The 13,673-nt window shown below is 42.1% G+C and overlaps 1 long non-coding RNA gene across 1 annotated transcript; it reads right to left on the bottom strand.

The window, feature by feature from the left end:
* Positions 1–1,781: 1,781 nt before the first annotated feature.
* LOC109390540 (uncharacterized) lies at positions 1,782–11,335 on the bottom strand. The gene is made up of 3 exons (XR_002125598.1): positions 11,279–11,335; positions 2,319–2,479; positions 1,782–1,867 (listed from the first exon to the last, which is right to left on the bottom strand). It is a non-coding gene; the product is annotated as an uncharacterized LOC109390540 (long non-coding RNA).
* Positions 11,336–13,673: the final 2,338 nt, after the last annotated feature.

Raw genomic sequence — 13,673 nt, 5'->3', positions numbered from 1 at the left:
CACAAAATTGTCATACCTTTTTTTCTTCTGGTTTTTATAATGATTTGTTTGGCTTTACAGTATTAGCGAGAGAAGGACTAGATGCCCCATGGATTTAATAGACAGAGAATGCCTGCTTTTGCTCCTCATGTCTTCAACTTCAAGAAAAATCCTCAACCTAAATAAAAAAGAAAAGACCTATTATCTCTCTGAAGTCAAGGTAAAATAATTGTGAATTCCCTAAATGAAATTTTAGGTGCAATATATTATTCAGAAATTAACCCTTCGAAATATCACTGATTGCGCTATGCCACTCTTTCGTAAATAGCTTTAATCCACTTGTCTATTCTTCCGGTTGTTCTAAATTTGTGCTCCTTGCCTTCTAAGACCCATCATTTTCGTGAGTCACCCAGTCATGGAAAGGACAAGTGTTTAGAGGCCCGGATCCAGCCAAACGATGTCCGGCCTCTTCTGTGTTTCCACAGACAGCCCTGGCCAGCCTGGTAATTGCTGTCTTGTTTCCTTATGGGAAAAGCCACCAAGTTATGGAGTAAAGAGGGACAGCAACTAACATATACTGTGAATCTACTATGTGTCAAGCATGCTGCTTTGCACCTTAAATTTCAATCCTTACCACAACCCTGTGTGGTAAGTATTATTAATCCCTTCTTTCAGATAAGGAAACTAAGGCTTAGAGGTGTGATATAATTAGCCAAAGGAAATAAAAGCTAAGGTAAGGTCAAGGCTGAATCCAGGGCTCTATCTCCTAAATGTCACTCATTCTACCCCTACACACTGCTTCCCCAGGCTGCAGTGCCTCAGCCAAAGACAGCTTTAGGAATAAATGAATCATAAGAAAGGCCTCTACCCGGCCATGATCCTCATATTTCTGCAAGACTTAACTAGCTAATGATGCCCAGAGCATGTGTCAACTCAGCCCTGGCTTGGTGTAATGTTTCTCGGCTTATTTACAGTATGGAGTTCATTCTTGATTCATGAGCTGACTCTGTGTGCTGTGTCCTCCAGGCTAGAGTCACCTCTGGCACCAGACGATCATTGCTCCTTCTTTCAGCACTTGGGCTCACTGCATACTGACTCCTTCCAAATGAAGCAATTAGCTGAAGTCTATTAAAAGACATGTCTAAAACCAGTAATTGCAAAATCCATTAGCTGCACAAAATTTGGAGAATGTTTCCTTCTATTACCTACCAAACTGGAGTTCAAATAGTAGAGGCAAGAAAAATAACAATAAGCCAATGATAATAACCAAAACCTACTGAGTGCCCAATTGTGTTTAGTCTACTATTTACAGCAACCAAAAAGGAGTCAGCAACCTCAACACTCCCATCACTAGCAGAGGGGGCACTCTGTGCCTACTAAGAATCTTCGCTTTGTGTATGTGAACTCTTTGGCTGCTATAGGCAGGAGTTGGGGTGAGATATGAAATAATTCAATTTAAAAAACATGTTATTTTATGCTAGTACAAATATTCAGCAGGTGACAAGGGAGCAGAGAAAGAACTAGTTTTAATTTAGTCCCTTCTAAGAGCTGGGCATTGTGCTGGGCATATACATATATAATCCTTGCATTCTCATAACAGCTAAGTAAGGTAGGTACTGTAATCCTCATTTATAGAGGACATGGATATTCACAGTAATTTTTTAACTCACTCTGGTGTGATTTTAATATTTAAAGCTTCATCGATATCCTACAGTTCAGTAAAACAAAACCAAATAAAACGAAACAAAAATACCCAGCAGGCACTAACTACCTGTGTGCCAGAAAGAAACAACTGGAATATGATTCTCATTCTGATTTCCAGTTCAGGATCATGCACTGACCGTATGTGTTTATCACCTCTCTTCACTGAGGCCCCATTAACAGGACACTAAAAAACAAAAACAAAAAAAAACACACCTGAGAAACAATGAAATGAAGGATGAGAGTTTTCAATCAATTTGTAGAATACAGAAAGTAGAAGGAAAAGTGTCAGTTAATGAAGTAAAGGGGAGGAAGGCACAAAAGAAACCTTGAATGTGAATAACATCCAGCAGCACAGGAGGTAGCTGACCTGCTCTGCAAAATAAAACAGGCTGTGGATTTCAAAACGCGGGAGTAGAAAGGTAACACGGAAGTAGAAGGTCTATATCCATGTATAGAAGAGGTGGCCTTAGCTGCACCTATCCCTCACCTCTATAAGCAATAGAAATCCAGGTCCTAGCACGTAAGCAAAATAATCCAAAAGCTCTACTCTAACAGAATAGAATGAATGGTATGGGGAAGAACTAGGGTAGTCAGTGTGGGTGTTAGTGACCCATAAGGCCTTCCTCATTCATTACCTGGGGCCCTCCGCCACCTCTGTAGGCCCCACAGCATTCAATTGGAGCAAGCCTGCCCACTGACACATCCTGCAGGGCACACGGAGCTCCTGGTCAGTCTGCTTGTTGCTCGTCCTGATATCTAGACAGACAGCCAGATATCTCCAGGCCCTTGAGAAAGTCTGCAAAAAGAAAAAGAAACACCAAGATAAATAGACATCTTCTGTTCCCAAGAGGAAAAAGAGCACTAAGGGAGTAGAAGAGAACTTGCAGGAAAAAAATGAATTTCATTTACTCAGAAGTACTCAAGATTATTCGACATGGATAAAACAAGAATATGATGATATGTGACATAATCAAAGCACAAAAAGGATATTTTGAAAGTTAAAAATAAGATGCTGAAATTGAATATTCAGTAGATGGGGTGTAAAACCAAGTTGAGGAAAGCATCTAGAAAATGGAATAAATGATTAGGGAGAAAATATGAGCAAAAATCAAGAAACATTAAAGATCAGTCCTAGGAGATCTGACATTTCATTCACAGGAATCTTGGAAAGAGAGAGAACAGAGATAACACAGGGCAGGAAATTATCAAAAACAAATCCAACACAAAAATTTCCCAGAGTCGAGGGGAGAGTATTTTTAAATATAAAGGACGTAGTCGGTGCCCACCATAATAAACCTTCGTACATACCCCTCCATACAATGTAGTGAAACCTTAGAACACCGAAGGTTAAAAGAATATTCTAAAACTTTCCAGGGAGAGAGGTAGAGAAAAACAGTAGCTAACCTCTCATAGATTACAGTATGAAGTCAGTAGTTAAATGTCTAAAGTCTACAAAAACAGAAACAACAATATAAGCATGTTATTTACGATAACCACCAGAGAATCCAAAATAGAAATTATTAAAAATTGGTTATTTCTGAGAAAAGGGACTAGCAGAGGTGAATGAGGGGTCATGGAGGGGATTGTGGCTTTTTACTACTAGCATGCAAGTATTACTTTGGATGGATATATAAATATCTAGACATGTTATACATATTATACATGGTCAATACATACTGCAGTAAATATATAATATAAGCTACACATTATATAAAATACTGTATGTAGTTAATATATATTATCTGTATGTGTCTAAGAGTAATGTTTGTAGGCTGTATATTTATTACCCATTGAGAATAAACTCATCAAGCAGTGTCTCTCACATCATAATACCTTAACAAGGATTAGTCTTTCCTCTGTGTACTGCAGTGCACACATAATTACTGATGAATTTGATACAGAGCCATAAAAGTCATATCCCACAAGGTCTCCTAGTGGCCTGGAAAATAAACAAGCCTCCTACCAACACAACTTCCAAATAGTCAGTGGCTTAGGCTAAGCCAACAGGATATAAAAACAGTAGGTTGAGAAGTGGAAACTTCAAGCTGAAAAACATTTGGGATTTTCTAATCTCAGCTGAATGTTTTTTTAAAATCTGAATTTCGTCAAACCTGTTTGTGTATATGGGGAGTGAGCCATAGGCACTAAGGAACATTTGACTCTTCCTGCTGCTAAACACGCTGGGAGAAAGAAACTTCTGGAAGCTGGCTGAGTTATTTTGAGCTGTGATGAAATTCCTATAGGGAAAGAAAAATAGTTTCCTAATTGGTCCCTTTGGAGCACAAAGAGTTGGTCTCACGTGGGAGATGGCCACCAAGTAATGGATTAGAGTCTTTGGTTCATGGTAGAGACTAGAAAAAGTCAGGCCTGTGGGACCTAAAACATTTGGCAAAAACTAAAGTCCAGAGGTAATGTGGAAAGAAAAAAAAAGTTGAAGCACATGTGGGAGAGAGAGGGAAAACGCAGGAGTAAGAAAGGATCGGTTCTTGTTCACTATTTGAGAAATGCAGAAATCCTAAACAATCCCAGTGAGCACTGCATTCATTAGGCTGCACCAGCAGCTGTTTGGGGCTTAGGTTGCAATTGGTGGTGTTTTTCTTAGCCTGATACCTTTTCAACTGACTATGCAGAAAGCATTTCTCAGAGTTCAGGACTGGTGCAGACTGTGCTATTTCACTCACAGCTGATAATTTCCCAAGAGGCAGGTGAGATGCAGGAAGACAAAACCAAGGACTCACAAAACAAAATCACATTAGTGGAGAAATGAAGAGCGTGAGGGGACCAAGTACGCGAAGCTGGCCAGTAATATAATAATTCAAAGACTGCAGGTAAAAACAGCCCCCTGGGATGGAGCAGTTCGTCATGCGCTCAGTCAAGGAAGGAAAACAAGAAGCCAAAAATTGTGGTGAAATTGTTTTCCTGAAAGAGGAGCTGCTATAAATACAGATGCCGTGGGATAGAAGGAGCAAGAAGAATAACAGCAAGCCTGGATTCAGCATGAGAAGCAGATTACAGCGTTAAGTATCACTTTCTCAGTGAAGAGAAAGCTACTCAGGTGATGAAAGCTTCAGATCTAAGTGCCTTCATATTCTTCTTTTTTTATTTTTAAGATTTTTATTGGGAAATTGGGGGAGGGGAACAGCATTGGGGAATCAGGGAAGGGGAATGACAAGTTGCTGTCCTTTTTGTTCTTCAGTCTAGTTGTGGAGGACGTTGCTTCACTGGCCCATGTTGGTATTGTTTGTGATCATTGCACTCCTCCCGGGTGAGGCAGTCACTTGCCGGACATTGGACAGCCGCTCACGGCGGCTCTTGGCAGCTCACAAAAGTGCACGCCAACTGCTGACCAGCCCCCCTGTAGCCTACACCATTACTGGTGACTCACAGCAGCCCAGCTCCAGGTTGAGCTGTTGTTCACCATCTTAGCTGTAGAGGGTGCAGTGTCACTGGCCCTCATGTGGGATCCAACCGGGGCCCTGCTGCTCAACCACTCTTAACCAAGGCGCCACTTGGCCAGCCCACCTTCATATTCTAAGATGATTAATTCAAGCTTAAGTATTTGGCAGATTCACACTCAGTGATACCAGCGTCTTTTTGAGCTGAAGAATTTTCCCTAGGAGTGGAGGATGAGAATATAATTTAGAAGTAATGTTAGGGGCAGCCACCCAGGCACAACACTAAAGGTGGGTATAGGTTGTCCCTCATAATTCTTGCCCCCTTGTGTCCACTCCCTGTATAATAACCTCCAATTGAGTGTGAGTGGGACACACTCTCACCTGTGACTTGATTCTAGGCAACAGACTATGGGAAAGGTGATGGGATGTCACTCCCAGGATTACTTCAGGTTATATAAGATTCCATTTTAGCAGAATAGAGCAAGAAACTCTCCTTGCTGGCCTGATGAAATAAGCAGCCATGTTGAAGCCCATGTAACAACAAATGATGGGTGACCCCTAGGAATGGGGAAAGCTCTAGGACCTGAGATCTGCCTCCAGCCTACAGCCAGCAAAAGGCTGGGACATGTGATCACACAGCTACAAGGAAATGCATTCTGCCAACAACCTGAATGAGTTTGAAAGTGAACTCTTCTACAATTGAACATCAGATGAGAACACAGCCCCGCCAACAACTTGTGAGACCCTGAGAAGAGGACTCAAGTCATGCCCAAACTCCAAACTCCTGACTTACAGAAATTGTGAGATAATAAATGTGTGTTGTTTAATTGCCCTCACAAAACTTGAGGTAATTTGTTACACAGCAATAGGAAACAAATATAGTGGGGGAGGAATAGATGAAAGGGAATGAAGAATGATGTCAGATAACTACTTCTAAACAGGAAGCAGCAAAGCAGCTCTGATGCCACATATTCATTTAATCACAACATTTAGGCCTCTGTGATGTCTGTTATACAATGGTGTCCATCTAAAACTAGGCTCTTGTCACCTCTGAGTAGTTCCCTCTTTCTTTGAGATAGATGGAATCCATGTGTTATACTATCAGCCAATGGATGACAAAAGCTGTTGCTTCTAGTTGTTCAGTATAGGAAGTCTGGCCCTGTGCAAAGCTGTGAGGGGGAAATTTTGTCTCCCTACTCTTTTGATCATCTTCTCCTCTCAAGCAAAACCCTTTCCCCAAAGGGCACAAATAGCCTCCTGTTACTACCCTTCATCTACCCTACCCCATGCTCCATACTTTTTTGAATTTCCTTTTCTCCATTAAATTTTGCCTATTTCTGTGTCTTATTCCTCAGATCCTGCTTGATATCACTGAATTCAAGCTAAAGCAACCATCTGATATCACCTTAATGGATCATCTCACCATGATAACATTTGTGCTTTTTAACAGAGGTCCTCAAAACCTTAACCAGTAGAGAACTCAAGAAACTGGTGAGCAGATATATTGTCCAGGCAAGCCTTCCAGGGGCCCACAAACCACAACACATAAGGACAGTAAGAAACAGAGCTTCCCTGTCTACTCCAGAAGGTTGCTTCTCATTTCCTTTCTACTGGGGGAGCCTATACTAAGTGGCCATTATGTTTATCCCAGAAGCAGGAACATCAGCGTCTGTCTAGTGCCTGGCAAGTGTCTGACTTTCCCCCCATGTGGAAAGGGGGATGGACAGCTTGCAGTCTGCTCATTGCAATTACTCACATCTGAGTTTTTTCAGTATTCAGCCTTCCTGCATCTATTTCTAAGCTGCAGAGAAATGTGCTTTCCTTGTGGGAGCTGGGAGAGAAGCTAGGACCCAGAACCCGGCACAGGTTTGCTGAGCTTCCATGATGAAGTGGGGTCTCCACACCAGGGAGTGCCCCCTGCTTCCTTCTACAAGGAAGATTCAGAAAAGCTCTCTGTGCCCAGGAGATTCAGAGAGACTTTTCACCCAGACCATACTGTCTTGGTCTCTAAGCCCTTGTGCAACCCAGTCTCTCTGCTTGAAATGCCCTTCTCTTCTATTTGAATTCAGAGTTAATTTAGGGGTCTGACTTAACTGGCTCTAGGGTGATGAGGATGTCTACTCCAGGCTCTCATAAGAGTGGCCATCATGACATTTAACACCTTGCCCAGGAATTGTCTCAGTTGTCTGTCTCCCCCACCAGACAGCAGGCTTCTTGAAGATATGGGTGGTGCCTTATTGCCTTTTAGCTTCAGAGCCTAGCTCAGTGTCTAGTACTAAATAGCTGGTTTATGGATGAGAAAATGAATGAATGGCCACATAGAAAGCAAGGACCAGGCTTTCTGAAACTGAAAGTAAGAAAAAGGAGTCAGTGATTCCACAAGGTCAAGAGTTGAGAAGGAGATGATGTTATTAGGTGTTCTGCATTAAAACCAGCCCACAAATCTCTCTCTATCCTGCTGTGTAATTATCAGGCAGGCAGCGAAGGCACTTTATGACGTTCCCCAAAATGGTGTCTGTGAAAACCACTCAGCTGAGGACAGGAAGCCAGGGCTTTATTATCAGAAATCTCGCAGGTGAGAAAGTATTATGAAACAGTGATACAAGTGGGTTTTACTTGCATGGCAATTTCTGATAGTCAAAGTATTATATAAACACTTCTCTGTTATGTTTACAAGTTGATGTGGAAAAGATTTCATTTTCCTCTGTCTTAGACTCCCTGTAATATGTTATAATGTATAAGAATTTATTAAATATGGTGTTATTTGATTATTTAAGTTTGTCATTTCACATATTTTCTAGGAATATTAAAGTTACATGAACATACAAGTAACTAAGACACCCTTTTGGAAAATGTCATGAAGTGACTTCCCTGCACAATAATTATATAGGACAGATAACTTGGGAACCAATTTTAATGTAGAACAACAAATAACATCACCTCTTTTTAATATAAGTAAACAAGTTCAAAAAGAAAATTGAACTTTCTTTTTGTTCAAAAAGAAATTTCCTGCTCCTCTCCTGGCTGCTTTGCCAGCAACACAGAACTGGAATAAGTACATAAAAGAGGGATATCCTTGCACACCCCCAGGGGAGCAGGACTGTGGGGGTGAAGTGGTCTCCCCATGGTGCTTTCCTATCTTCTTACGGCCCCGCCTCCTCATGGCTGTCCAAAGTTCCAGGGCCTCTCTCCTCTCTAAGGGGCACACCCTATGCCCCCTCCCCTAGGAGTTCCTTCCTGCTTGGCAAACATTTTTATTATTAACAGGGAGGGGCTTGCATCAGAGGGCAGCTTACATTAGCCTTTCCATTAGGGACTATCTTTATTCCCCTTGCATACCATCTTCCTTTTCAGAAGACCTCCAGGCCTTCTGCATTAGTCGTTTAGAGTCTAAACATTAAACCCACTGACCCTAATCCTGATCTTCCAGTTTCTTCTGGTGAATCCTAAAATTTAACTTTTGTTCTAACCATGCTGCTATACCATTCTGTTTAAGGTTCTCTGTGTCCTTCTTCTTCCTAAGCGCCGTGACCTACCTTCTCCCCTTCCTGATTCTCCTTGACGCCTGTCATATTGGAGCCTGGGCCCCACATACTCTCTGGGGCATGAGAAGACAGAGGCAGAGTTGTAAGGGTTTGGGTGTCTTGGGCTCTCCCTCTAGTCCACACCTTCACTGTCTCTGGATGTGGAGCCCCTGCCTGCTCCCACCAAGCACACTTTCACCTCAGGGGCTTGGCACCAGCTGTTCCTTCTGCCTGGAGTGCTCTTCCTTTAAATTCTGCATCGTTAGCCCTCTCACCTTCTTCAAGTTTTTACCATCTCCACCTTCTATGGCAGTGCTCTGTATTTACCATTGCTCACCTCCTGGGCTGCAGTTTTGTGCTCTAACCCAAGCCCATGGCTTTCTATCCTTTCGGAAAGTGCTCCCTATTTCCACCGTGCTGAGAGTTCCTCTTCTATTTTTGAGAACAACTATACATGTGTTTTATTACACAAAAAAGTAACTCTTCTCTCATTTCTATGAATTAGTGTAGAAAGGAAAATTTGCCCTCTTGAGGCTTGAGAAAAGCTGGAATAAGGTGAGGGGCATAACTATGCAGATATTTAAAAGAAGAGCATTCCAAATAGGAGAAACAGCTGGTGCAAAGGCCCATGGTGGCTGGATCTTGGCTTGCACAGAGTCCTAATGGGATAAAATTGTAGAAGATGAGCTCAAAGAGGGAAGGGAGCACTGGGATATAAGAAGGGCTGTGTGATGTGGAGTTTGTATCAACTTTACTCTGGGCAAGATGGGAAGGCATTAGAGAATTTTGAACAGAGGAGTAAGATAATCTAACTTAATATTTTAAGATAATAACTCTGACAGCCATGTTGAAAATAGACCCAAGGGAGAAGAATCAGGATGTTAGTGCAGAAATCCAGGTTGGAGCTGTGGCTGGCTCAGACCATGGTGGTAACAACGGCAGTGGAGGAAATGGTTAGACTGTGGATGTACTTTGATGCGAGAGCCAACAGGATGTCCTGACTGGTGGTATGAAGAGAGAGAGAAAGACAGGAACCCAGAATGACTCCAAGGTCATTGGTCTGAACACGGAAAGATAAAATTTCCATCAAAGATATGGGGTGGCTGTGAGTAGAGCCGGTTTGTGGGAGGCAATCAGGAGTTCTGTCTCTGATATGCTGAGTTGAAGATGTCACCTGGGCACGCCTGGAGTTCAGGAGAGAGGTCTGGAATTAAGGCATGTGTTTGGAAAGGCACAGAAAGACACGAGACTGGGTGGAATCACCAAGGCAATGAGTTTGGTTAGAGAGGGAAAGGAGCAAGGAATGGGCCTTCAGGTACTCCTATGGTAAGAGGTCTGGGAGAAGAGGAGGATCTAGACAAGGAGACTGAGAAGGAGCAGTCAGTGAAGTAAGAGAAAACTGAGCTAATGTAGTTTGTACATATGTTGCATTTTAATTCAACACATTATGTAGCAATCTGGATTGAAAACTTGGAGCTAAATTGGAGATTATTCTTTACTTTGGAAAACAATGTGATGCAATGCATAAACCATAAGCCTAGCATGTTATATAAGTACTTTTGAAATTACATTCTTCACACCTCACCCTACAACCTAGCACAGTACCAGGTGATCTGTATAGAAAGCTACCTTGGGTCTTTCTAGTTGTTGCTGAAAGAAAGTTACTGTATTGCTTTTTTAAATGAATGCAAATCAATTAGTTTTGTTAGCAGGGTTGGGGGAATAGACTTCTTGAAAGCTATGAATATCCTAAGACCTGGCACCTTCTGTAACTCAAATGAAAAAGGATTTTGCCTAGGGAGAAATCAGAATGGCTATGTACAGGCTCTACTTGCCTTTTTTAAATAATAACATTTTATTTTTAAAGCAGTTTTAGGTCCACAGCAAAACTGAGCAGAAAGTACAGAGTTCCCATACACCTTCTACCTAGGTTCTACCTTTTCCCTCCAAACTTACTCTATGCCACAGGTAAGCTACTTAAGTGATGCTTCCATTTAACCATCTGTAAATTGAGGGTAGGATGAATTTGAGGTTCTTTTAGGAAGGTGTTCAGTAATGTCAAGTTCTTATTAGGAACCTTAAGAAGAAGGTAGCTTCCTTCTCTTGATTTCTGGTAGCCAGCTGCAAATGACTACGATTTAATGAGTTACCAAGACAGTATGTTATTTAAAAAAGAATGAGATCAGTGCTTCCACATCAATAAATATGTGTGATTGCCCCAGGGGAGACGTGCCTGCCTATCATCACCAGCTCACAATGGAGGCTGTCTAGGCACCAGGCTGGAGCTTCTGTCTCCCCACAAGGCAGCCAGGTCTCCTGATTTGTGACACTGCTGTCAGAGCTCCCAAGACTGTCTCCTGGCTCCTTGACCTTGGGGCAGGTGGGCTGGGCTGGAGCCTTCCACCAGCTCCTGTGCTCTTTCTAGGGCCCGTGAATCTCATGAGGGGCAGTGAGGTAACGGCTGGATCAGCACACCAGGCTTCCTGACAACCCCAGGCAACAGTGCTATTCTGTACACAGAGGGCAGCCAGCTCACTCTGTTAGAAAGCACTTCGTCCTGCTGACTGATGATTGTCAAGCAGGATGAATTCAGTTCCTTGCCTCACACTTTCCACAGCTTCTCCTGCCAAGCTCTTGAGACTTTGAGAGAAGAGGGTGGTTAACTGAGCTAATTACCTTTAAGAACTGTCCCCACACTGGCTGCTCCGGGAATTTCAAACCTCAAGACCACAGGCTGCCTAAGTCCTAGTGTGACTCTCATCAGATTCCTGAAAGGTGGCTGCTGTAAGAGAAAGCAAGACAAATAGAATCAATAAGCTAAGCTCTGGATCTGACAGGAAATCCAACGTGCCAATGAAAAAAATGGCTGGAGCTGAGGAAGCCATCTTGAAAGCAAAGTTTTGTTGTTAGCAAAGAGTTCCACACCCACTTCTTCAGCATGCTCATCCTCATTATGGCGGAAGCACAAGTTGCTATTTTTCTAATATTTGGTGCATAAAGATAAAATAAGATGTGGTCTCTGCTCTGAAGCAAATTATAGCGGGTATCATGGAAAGATCACAGGCTTACTGCTCCAGAAAGAAATTCTAACTTTGTCATTTAATTGATTTTGACATTCTGGGCAAGTTATTTAACCACTCTGAGCCCTAGTTTTTTTGTGTTATTATTTATTTATCTATGTATGTATTTATTTATTTACTGCACATAAAACAATAGTAGGTGACCTGCAGGGTTATGATAAGATATGTAAAGTTCAGGCTCAAGCATGCTCCTCTAAGCAGATAAGTGGAAGATATATTCTTCTTGCACTTAGCACCCTGCTTGGCACATAGGAAATGCTCAAAACATGGCAGCTACCTATACTGAAAGCACTTGATGCTGTGCAGGGCACATAGTAGGCACACTGTAAATGTTAATACTCCACATATACCTGCTTCAATGGAAATGTAAAGCATTTCTTCAATCTTTTGCAGACCACTCATCTCGCCTTGTTACCCAGGTTGTAAGATGTATCACTTATTCTCCAGAGGCCATATAGTTCTGACCCAGGCACTGAAAATAAGACCTATTGTTGGTGTCTGTGGAGACCAATGGAGCTTCTGCTGCCTAACTGTATATCCGCGGCATGCGTACCTCTGTCCCACACAGCTTCCTTTCCAGAGGTAAAGAGCTTGATGCCTTGCTCTTCAACAAGGTCTTTCCTCCAAATGTCTGAAAATGCTCCCCTGAAATCAGAGATTCTCTAGGTACAATGTCAAAGCTACCATCTTCAGTGAAGTGAACAAAAATTAGTCATTGTCCGTAGAAGAAATTGAAATAACCTGGCATCAGACTTATGTAGTCTGATGTAGAACTAGAACTATTAGAATCATCTGACAACATCTCCTGCTTGGCTGCAGTCACAACCCAAGCTGTCATAGACCCCTTGCTCCCCTGGTCACTGCTCATAACTCCCAGAACATATCTATTTTCCCATAGTAAGGGGCTTAGAACCAGAATGGAGGGAGTAATGGTCCTTATCTTGTGATTATCAATCTCATCTCTGTCCCTATTGAACAGACTTGTTTGTGCTAAAATCTAAAATAGGTACTTTAGTCTGTACCATATTCTCCTACTATTATTCATCCCTGGTTTGACTTTTATACCCCAACATTTGACTTAATAACCAAATTCCTAGTTATACCCTCTTGCCTGGGCTGGGTATCAAGGCACCACTCCTGTCGCCCACTTCAACTCCGAGCTTCCCTTACTTCTCCATTTTGGCTTGAAGCCTCATGATGGACCCTGATTTCATTGTCAGGCTGAACTATGCTGTTCTTATCTATCTATCCTCTTTTTGCACACTGGACTACCCGCCGTAGTTCATCAGTCTCCTTTTCTCTAAGCCTCCCCTCTTCTGGTAGTCACCTATACCGCATCGCTGACCTATTAGATTTACTTGTTTCATACCTATTTCACTATTTTATGTTTTATCTTCCTAGTGAGATTAAAAGAAAGGATCATATCAGATTTTTTTTTCTTCTATGCCTTATGTAAATAACTTGGTAAAGGACTAAGCAAATATGGAGTGCCTCTTTATTTTAATGCAAAATGTCCTTTAAAATTGGCTCTTACCATGACTCATCCTAAGATGAAACGGTGTTGGCGTATTTGTTTTTGCATCCATCCCTGCACATGTTTGACCTCTTTGACAGAAACCACTAAATAACCAGGTGACAGTAATGAAAGGGGAGGTATGGGTGTTTATTGAGCAGAGTACTGCAATTGAGGCTGGAAACAGAAGGGATTGACTATAGCAGACATTCAACCAAGGGCTGGTGAATTTAATTTTCCTGACCTGGGGGGGGGGGAACATGCCGCTTTCCTTTTATTCATTTAATTTCACTCAGTTCAAAAACTTTTCTGTGTACCAGCTGTGGTTAGACAGGATTGCATCTACTGAAATTCTTGGGAATTCTCATTCCCTACTTGAAGCTGACTTTTAGATTCACATTGATGCTTATTTGTTAGTTAACTTTCTAGAGCAATTGTATCCAGGGATCCAGAGAAGGAATTGGAGGTGGAAATTACA

This window comes from Hipposideros armiger, unplaced genomic scaffold (genome assembly GCF_001890085.2).
Source record: "Hipposideros armiger isolate ML-2016 unplaced genomic scaffold, ASM189008v1 scaffold_274, whole genome shotgun sequence".
Classification (NCBI taxonomy): Eukaryota; Metazoa; Chordata; class Mammalia; order Chiroptera; family Hipposideridae; genus Hipposideros; species Hipposideros armiger.
Note: the sequence above shows the minus strand (reverse complement) of the source record. Positions and strands in the feature narration are given on the sequence as shown.